The sequence below is a fragment of the Alligator sinensis genome, unplaced genomic scaffold (genome assembly GCF_000455745.1).
Source record: "Alligator sinensis unplaced genomic scaffold, ASM45574v1 scaffold907_1, whole genome shotgun sequence".
Taxonomy (NCBI): Eukaryota; Metazoa; Chordata; order Crocodylia; family Alligatoridae; genus Alligator; species Alligator sinensis.
The window spans coordinates 150,301-160,434 of record NW_005841925.1 but is presented as its reverse complement, the minus strand read 5'-3'; positions in this window follow the sequence as shown (position 1 = coordinate 160,434).

The following is a 10,134-nucleotide window of genomic DNA, read 5'->3' as shown; positions in this document are numbered from 1 at the left end:
CTACAGTACCCAGAATGTCCCTTGTGTTCCTGACGTGGTGATGGGCCACCACTGGGCCCAGGTTCAGAGGTGCCCCTTCACCCCCTTGTACTTCTGAAATGCTGTCTTTCAGCATTCGTATTGAATTTTGCCCCCTTTCCTGATTGTAATTCCAATTCGGGTTTTGTCTGGGAACGCCATTAGGCATGGGGTGGTTTTCATGGGGCTGGTCGGCTAGAAATTGGTCAGCATGGCGTAGTACTTGAGTCTTCTCGTCCGTAGTTAAGAGGCTTTCGAGAAGCTGCATGACATCTGACCAGGAGGGGTTATGAGTCATGAAAATGGTTTTGAAGCGTCTTAGAACTACTTCAGGATCATCTCTGAGCCTGGGGGTGTTTTCTTGCCAGTTTAAGAGGTCGGTGGTGGAGAACGGAGCGTGTGTCCAGTGACTGATAACTTCTCCACCCTCACCAGGCACAGGGTATTCTCTTAGAGGTAACTGAAGTGCAGGCTTAGACAATTTTTGACGAGTGCGATTTGAAATCGGAGTGGAACTGGAATCTGGAGAGGGATCTCTGGATCCCTCTCCAGATCCGGGACTCGGGGATTCTGAGAGAGACAATCGAGGTGATGCCTCCCGAAGACTTCCCAGTCCCTTGGCCGGCCAGGGGGCAATATTTTGGGGTTTAAACATTTGAGGTGGTATCAATGGTAGGTTAGGGGGCCTAGGCATGGGTCTGTAATCATCTTCTGAATATGACGGTGGTGCAGTAGGTTTTGGACACTGAAGGGGAGCTAACAGATTCGGGAAAGATGCAGGGGTCAGGGTAGCTAAAGGTTTTGATTGCTTGCTAGCAACGTTGTCCCATAAATACCAATAACCAATTTGGCCAGGGCGGAGGTTTTCCAAGACCTTTTGTAAGGCAGCCAGGCGATTTAGGTCAAATGATCCATTTTCTGGCCATTGTCTTCCCAAATCTAACTGGGACGTATAAGACGTCCAATTAGTTAAACAGAGTTCTGCCATACGAGACTTGGACAGTTCTGCCCGTCCCTCCAAATGTTTCCAATTCTTAATCATAAAATCAAGGGGTGAATCGGGAATGACTTTCCCTAGACCGGAACCCATGATTATATCCAAGCACAAGCAGTCTTATTTCCCTAAGTTCTACCTGCCTAGAAGCTGTTTCGTCCACGTACAACAACCGGTGTTCTCGGACCCCGCTGGCTTTCTCCGTGAGGAGGGGCGTCTTGAGTCCGAGACCCTAGTCATTGGCCGTTATAACAGCATTTCTACCTTATATCTGTGTCTTTCGCCTTTCGGCTAGGCTGCTGGCTCTAACAGCGGTTTCATCAGCAGACAGATACCCTCAAAGACTGCTTCCAGAGACCTTTAGAGGTTATACCAGAAAACCTGAAACCAGATAGAAACCAAAAACATACCTGACCTGAGGTACTCACCGGTACCGTTCCTTTACCCAATTTGAGGATCCTGCCTTATTGGTCCTGAGAGGACTACTACTGCTGGCAGCACCCTCCCAAAACAATGAGCTGCACGTGGGCTGTGTGGTGGGAGAAACCTCGCTAAGGTTCGTTGTCTAGCTGTAATTTGATAGACAGACAACGCGGGTAAAGACAGACAGCTGTTTATTTGCTTGAGCAAAGACCATAAAACCAGCAAAAGGCAAAATGGCCCCCCCTAAAGGGTGAGGCGAGCTTTTATACTTATTATAATAAGGCAAGACTTACAGGGTTAACAAAAAAGCAATACTTGGGCAGTGCTTTACAAATCTTTGTAACAGCATATTTTTATTAAGCTGAACTAGCACTTTTTAAAAGCTAAAAGTTAAGTAACAGTAACATTATAATATGTTAGCAAAACCTTACACAGTAGTAGATATTTCTCAAGGACACAACCACTGCACCCAGAACAATGGCTTCCCTGTCTTATCTTACTTCTTGCTGTAGCTGATTTTTCAGCACACAGACACAGATCCACTTTTTAACTCAGAAAATGCTTAATACAGTTAAAATGATTACTTGACACAAGCAAAGGCTTAGCTATCATTCTGCCTTGTGGTCAGCTGCATTGCTAGGCCACAGGTCATGCCTTGTATTCAGCTGTAAAGCTAATACTTCTTAATAATCCAAATTATTGTTAACCTAACAGTATGCTATCAGAAAACTATTCTATTTCAGGGTAATAACAAACATGCTCACCACATACTCCAGAGTGCTTCCCCCTTCTACTCACCCCAGGGGCTCCCCCTACCTACACCCTGCCTGCTCCCTCCCATGCCACACCCCCATGCCCACCCCACTGCCCTCCTTGGCACCACAGCCACCCCATAGCACTCACTGTAGTAACACCCCCGAGCTCTCGGCTGTGCTTCTGCTCCCCACTCAACCTGCATGGCAGCAATTCTCAAGCCCAGGTAGTGCAGCACCCTCCCAGGACGCTTGCAGATCCTCTCCCTGGTGCCAGGGGTGCCACACAGTGCCAGCTCAGTAAGGGGTGCCTGCAGGACTCAACGGATAACCCAGAGGTATCACCCAGGAGTCTGCAATGTGCAACAAACCTTTTTGTGCCCTGCCATGGCCTATTTGACGTCTCTCTGCTAGGACTGCTAGGCTATTTTTCTGGAGTCGAAAGAGTGCAACTAAGGGACAGAGAAGGCAACCAAAAGGATCAAGGGCCTGAAACAGTTGCCATAGCAGGAGAAATTTAAAAAAGGCTATAACTCCATTTTGGAAAGGAGAAGGCTGAAGGGGGGATATGGCAGAAGTTTCTAAAATCATGAAGGGTGGGGACAAAGTGAATAGGGAACTGTTGTTCACCAAGTCCCAGAAAACTGGAACAAGGAGGCACCCATTGAAATTAGAACACAGATTAGGAGACATAAGACTAACAAGAGAAAGTATTTTTTATGCAAGGTGTAGTTGACTTGAGTAATTCATTGCCACAGGAGAGGGAGGAGGCAGATAGCATACCCAGGTTCAAAAATGAACTGGATAAATTCATGGACGATAGATCTATTAATGGCTATTGAACAGAATGGCTGGAGATGGTGGATGCCAGGAAGAGTATTGAGTAGGGAATAAATCACTCTAGAGACAACCATTATAATAGTGAGGACCTGGATCCAAACTTCACAACTATTTTTTTCTCTGAAATAAAGTAGAAAAATTCCCCTTTCTGTCCCTAGTGAAAAGACCCCTTAAAGTTAGAGAAAGCTCAGATATTACACTCAAATTCATGGACTGAGCCTATTTCTAATAATGGAAGCTGAGAGCTGAAATTCTGGAATCAATGTCCTAAATAGGAAGCTGATGAGCTGAATAGTAGAAAAAGAGCAGAGATGGGAGGGATTAGCTTCATCTTTCATGTTTCACTTAAAAAAAAATAAACCTGAAAGACTTAAAAGCATTGTCATTTCTTTTTTTTTGAAAAGCTAAAAAAAAATACTGACTGAGTACTAAAAACTCTGGAAAAATCACCCACTGAAATGAGAACATAAGCGGGTTGTTATGAATGTGGCATTAAACCCCAAGCATTTCATTTGGAGACTTGTTTCATTTCAAGTGACTTTCACTCTAGTTTTCTATAAAAGGATCTAGGGGAAATAAAAATGTGCTGGCCCGGAGACAATTGATCAGTGAGGAAAAGGCAGATCTGAAATACAGCTCATTGCAGGAGATGGTGGGCTGGTTTCTTGAGAACCCGTTTTTGCCTGGTGACTTGCTGGAGGTCCCTCAGCTTTGTGAATAAATCCATAGGTCTGGAAAAAGTGAATGACCTGTCACTAGCGGGCCACCTGGCATTTTTTTTTTAAACACTGGTGCCTCAGTTAATTTTTATCAGGGCTTTTTCAAAGCAGTGATGAGCAGTCCTTTAAGGCTCCTACTTTCCAGTCGGACATCCCACATGCATTAATCTCCTGAATATCCTAATATTTACTCTCTTGAATTTCCCTGGATTTTGTTCTTTAGGAATTATGGGTTTGTTTGTTTTTTTAACTGTTGTCTAATAGGTCATGGTTGTCTCAACTTTGGCCAAAAAAATCATTTTGTAAAACAAACTTTAACAGAAGTGGCATTCAACAAAAATGCAAGTGATCAACTACTGTTGAAATGGGGACTGCCAGATTTTAGGCACTGGTGACATGTCATGAAAATCAGCCAACAAAGGTAATTTCCATCTTAACAAGTGACCGTGAACTTCAGCCCCTGGCTTCTTTACTTTTCATTCCATCCAGGAAGAGCACACACTAGCTGCTGAAACTTCCTTAGCCTGACGAAGGGTTTTTGAACCTGAAATCTTGCTTAATAATTATTTTCCAACTATTTGGGTTGGTCTAATAAAAGATATCAGATTCACCCAAGGAACCTTGTCTGCCTATGTCCTTAGACCAACACGGCTACAACCTACATGCCTGTAAGCTTATAGTCAATGCACTTTGCTCCAAGCAATGCTGGGAAAGGACAGGGAGCTGCCCAAAGCTTGGCAGGTGTGAGGATTTGGAGAAAGGGGTCCTGGGATATGTAGAACGGCTAGGACAGATGAAGTGGTTACTATCCTGAGTGCCCGCACTTGCTATCTTTGCCAGCTGCCACCTGGTCCTGCTGCTGCCATCTCTGCTGCACCAGACTGTGGTTGAGCTGCAGGAAGGTGTGTGCACATGAGAGTGGCCTGACACTGGGCAATCCTGACTGTAAAAGGACCAATAAAAATATGGCCAGAAATGTTTCTATGGGGTTTTGTCTCCTAAAATTAGAGAGGAAGGATTTATTTTTGAATAAAAGCATTCCCTTGCTGTGTTTCCATTCTAACCAATGCAGCCCTGAGAACCGGAATCAACCCAGCTTTTAAGGGAGGGCACTCTAAGCCCCTTTACAATGCTTGGGCTATATAAGGGGACTGAGATTTGACTGGTACATGGCTAGCATAAGGGCTCTACACTGGTCACCTCTAGGCCCCAGCATTATGGTCACATCCAAGAGAAAGGGATTGAGTGAGGTAGGGACCGTTGTGGCTGGAGCACAAGGTGTTATCACTAACATCAGCTTCCCATGGCCTATAGGGAAGCAGTTATGTCATGATCAGATTCCCCAGGTATCTTAGACTGTAGCTCAGATACCTCTGCTCCTATGCCTCCCTCAGGTACTAAAGAAAAGTAACTAAGAATTGGCCCTGTGACTTCATAGCGGTCTGTATACCTTGCACATCCTTGGTGCTATAAGACTAAACCATAGCAGAAATCTGACGGCTTGGATTGGCAGTGTCCTAGCCAACAAAAGCACAAAGAACAAACCTCTTAAAAGAAACTAGCTGCAGAAATAGCAGGTGGATTTTCAATGTTCTTTTAGTTTTAATCATCCACACCCGAGTGCATTCCTTCACCTGTGCTGTGAGGCAGACAATGGCAAGAAATAAATGTCACTGATCATAATTCCAGGGAAGCTGGGCATATTGCCCAGGGTCTCTGCCACAGATGCAGTAGGAGGGTTTTAAAGGGATGCGCTGTCTTTTGAATGAGGAAAACTGAACTTTGGATTTGAAGAAGCAGAGAGGTTTATCCCAAAGTCTTGGAAAAGCTAGAATTGGTTTTTTTTAATCATCCTGACAATCTCATTTTGGTTTCAATTCCTCATTTCCTATCCTAAACTAGTATACAGTGTTTATATGCATTGTTAAACACCTGTCTTGTTTTCGCAACAGCAACAGCCACATTTCAGTAGAGATCAGTGGGACATCTGTACTAAGTACAGACAGTCAAAAAGCCCAAGGCTGAATCGATTCAATCTACGCAGATTAGTCTAAACTATATAGACTGAACTGATAAGCAAGTGAACAGATATTCACTTTTGATTTCAGAAATGTAGTCATAGGCCTGCAGTGGCCCAGGCCAGAAGCTGAGGGGATGCTGGAGCAGACAGCTTGGGCCAAGGCTGGCCCACACACCCTGTGAGCGAGGTTTGTGGGGGAGGTGCAAAGCATCTTGGGATGCTGGGGGACTGTGAATTAACTTGAATCTGGAGGGGATCTGGGACAGAAGTCCAATAAACAGATTTAACCTAAATCAAATTAGTTAAGTCTGATACTACATCCATCCAGGTTTATCTTAAACCAGTTTCAGCCATTTTGGCAAGTACAGACATTATACTTTTACCAGTATAAGTGATTGGAAACTGGTCTGTACCCGTAACAGAATAGAGATTTGGCACACACATGGACTTGTTTAAAAATGGCAGAACCCAGTCTAAGGCTTGCACCCCCCACCAAAGGGCCAACATAACATGAAAGTCTGTACCCAGCCTTTGAAAGCAGTTTATGTGCAGTGAATTTCTGTTGTGCTACAAATTTGAACAGGTTTCCGACCACTCATACCAGTTGATGTGTAATTTCTGTCCACGGCAGGGTCATGTGAGGGGCTGAACATCTCCTGGGAGTTGCTGAGTGCTTTGGAGCTTGCTGCCTTCATGGAGGGAAGGGCATTCAACATTTTGAGGATCAGGTTCAAAAGCAGAAGAGAAAGGCAATGTATAACTGTTTAAATAGAGCTACACCCCCTTCTAAATACAGACCCATTGAAACCAATGACATGACCTCACCAGAGAGTTTGGCCTCCCATTTGAAAATATATTTTAACCACAGAATTGTGTTACAGGGTCTCTCCTTCTCTACTGCCCTGAAGATCTAGAGGGAGGGGAGTTTTCCAGCTGGGGAGAGCCAGTGCACAGCAGTGATCGAGCAAAGCTATGCTGTGTCCCCTCCTACTTCTCAGAAAGACAGGGACCCAGCATGGCTGCAAACAGAAAAGAAAAGTAGGTGTGATGTGTCTGGCCTGCAGCTCAGCACATTGCAAAGAGAGCTGTCTTTGAAAAGGCTGGTGGAGACAGGAGGGAGGCAACATCATCTTTAATCCTTTCCCCCTTGATATTTTCTGACAGGTGTATAACTTAGCTACTTATTGCTTAATCCGGTTGCTGAATGGAATGAATTCCTTCCCTCATGTCTTTTTCATGGGGGTAGGACATAGCTAAGCGCACATGCCCAGGGCTGAAAACATGGGCTGCCAACAGATAGATCAGGGTCCAAGAATCAAACTTGAGAGGGACGGTTTCAGTCAGGGAAGACCCCAGCAGGCAGCAACCCACAGCACTGAAACTACTGGCCATTTCAGCAGTACTGGCATCCATCTCCCACCATGTCAGGAGCTGAGAGATGGCACAGCACAGCGCGGGTTGCTGCTGATTGGGCAATACCTCTTGCATGGATAAAGGGAAACATCAGCTTCCTGAACAATCAAGTGGGCACCTTTCACCAACCTTAAATTGATAATAACATCTCTTGAGCAATGATGGAGTCCTTCTCTGGCAAACTGTTTTCCACTCCTCCCTTCTTTGTTATGTTGCCTTCCAGAGCTGGATAGAGGGTCAAACTGACAGATCACTTCCCTCCATTACCACAAGATCTACTACCCGGTTCCATCTTCAGATCCACCCATATTTGTACTCCTTGTATCTCTGCTTATTCTTCTAGAACAAGGCGGTTCAAACTGTGCAGTGGGCATCCCCCCTCACTGCACTGCACAGGCACCCCCATGCCACACAGGAGTCCTGGGCCATTGTGCCCCCCCTCCCACCACTACATGTAGGGGCAGGAAGCAACAGCTGGAGGAAGAAGGCAGCAGGAGAGCAGCACCCAGACTGAGAGCTCAAGGTCTGTGACTTAGCTCCTCATGGGCTTCATACAAAGCATGGGCTACCAGTTGGATAGCCCTGGTCTAGGTCATGGTTTCTAGCAACGCACAGAGAGCCTACAGGTTCCAGTGATCTCAGATCATATCTGGTGGCTGGTCTATGATAGGGCTCCCAACAATAGGAGACTAAGACAAAATGTAGAGTGGTCGTGGTGTTTCCATAACAACATCTGCATACCAGAATGAACGCACACTGAAAATCTATCAAAGACAGTGGATGCACATTTCTTACAAGACAACCACTCTCTCTCCAGTCTCTGAGTTCAGATCCTCAAAGGGAATTTACAAAACACCTGTTGTAGATGAGCCTACAAATCTTCACTTCATAAATCTACTTGATACAACAAAATCATGGGATAAATATAGATATTGGATTTATGCCACTTTATAACCTGCCTGCCATCCAATAACCCTAGCTAACCTCTCTACATTGTACCAGCTACATTTTATCACCTGTTGACATCTGTCCACATTCCCTTCTTGTGTTCCCCCCTCCCACCTATTTGTGTCACACCCATTAACACCTATCCCCTCTGATTTTTTCTGCCACAAATTTACATTTTCATAGACCTGCATTTTTCATATTCACTTAAACTTCTATTCGACCCTAGAGAGAACACCAGCAAACTCTCCCTGTTCCTGAAGAAGGGTGTCTGTGCCCGAAAGCTTGCAAAAAATTATTTTTCCAACTATTCAGCTGGTCTAATAAAAGATATCACATTTACCCAAATAACCTTGTCTGCCAAGTGGTTGTGGTTTCACTTTATGCTCTTCCTGAAACCTCCAAAGCATTCAGCCCATTTGTTATTAAAAAAGGAAAATGATTTCTCCCCCATTAATGTCATTACATATCCCTGTCTGGATTTGCTAAACTCTCTCAGTATGTTTGCTTCCCACTAGAGCCATAATGTCACCTGACACTTTATTTTCAAGTAGGACAGAAAAAAATATCGCTTTAATAACTTTTTATTCTTTATCCAAAAATGCTTTTTCTCTCTGCATGGGTAGGAAGTTGGAGTATAGGGAATAGATTTTCTCATTATTCAATTCAGTGTTGAATACTGAGAATAAAAAAAAATACAGGTGTATGAGAAAGAGTAATGGAGTTTGCAAATCAAGTAGCACAGTGCAATAAAGAAGAAGCTTCTGTTACAGAAGCTAAGATACCATTCATGAGAACCCATTAGTGAAGAAAGCCACGTATTACACGTGATGCTGAAGACAGCAACTGACAGACAACCTACTTATCATTATCAGATTTATTGAGGGTGGGGTTCAGTTGCTGGCAGGTGATTGACAGGAGAGCCTATTTTCCTGGTGGTTTCCAGGCTGTGCTTCAAAATCCATGTGACCATTTTTATGAAAATCAAAATTAAAGGACAAGATTTTTTTTAGAAAACAAAAAAGTCTTTGGTATTGGCCCAGCTCTGGTCCCACTGCAGCGTGGGGAACAGCAAAGCCCGGGCTAAGAATTTTGAAAAAAAACACCCTAAATCTCTACCAGTCTTTGCACTTGCACAAATACTCTGTGACCAATGCAGTGGTGCCTGCCTGAGTCTGCAGGCAGCATAGTGCAATAACCCTGAGAAGTGTGATCTCAGTGGAGCATCAGTTGAGAAGTCCAATGAGAAATCTAAACATGCTAATACTACTGTCTTATCACAGCATGCAAGAAAAAGGGGTGATCATTTAAATTACTGTCCTTCAGTGATGGTGACCACTGTGTCTTACTATTGATTCCATAGGAGCAGATTTGGGCCCTTTGCAAAGATCTCACAATCAAACGTGAGATTGTGGGGAAAGTTCACAGATACTTCTTATTTCTTCTAAACTCAGCCCTGGCAGGTTGCATACCTCCAGGATTGAGTTGCCATCATCCCAGTTTAACATATTTCCTAGGGGATGTTAACTGCTTTAGCAATGCTTTGTTAATAAGTATAGGTTGCTGGGTGCTTCCTTATCAGTTGCTCTAATTTACCCCAGAACTAGCTGCATTTCACTGCTGAGTGAGCAATCAGCATAGTTTGGGAATTGGTTTAAATTAGTAAATACCTTTAAATCATCATCAATGAAAATCAAGAGATTAGCACACTAGATTGGCTCTATAAAAATCTTGCACAGCTCCAGTTGTTCCTTTCCCACAGTATTTCTGCAATTAGCTGCAATGATATATGACAGGGCTGGCCTGTTGACTTTGAATCCATGTGGCTGTGTTTGGGAAGCTGGTCTGTTTTCTAGTTATAATCAGTCTGTAAAGGATGGAGGCTGTGATCCAAAAAGACGCTGAATGCCTGGACTCCCAATGACTTCAGCTGGAGTTGTGGGTACTCAGTACCAGACAGAATCAGGCACTTAAGTGCATGGGCAACTGGTGCCTCCTAATACGGGGGGG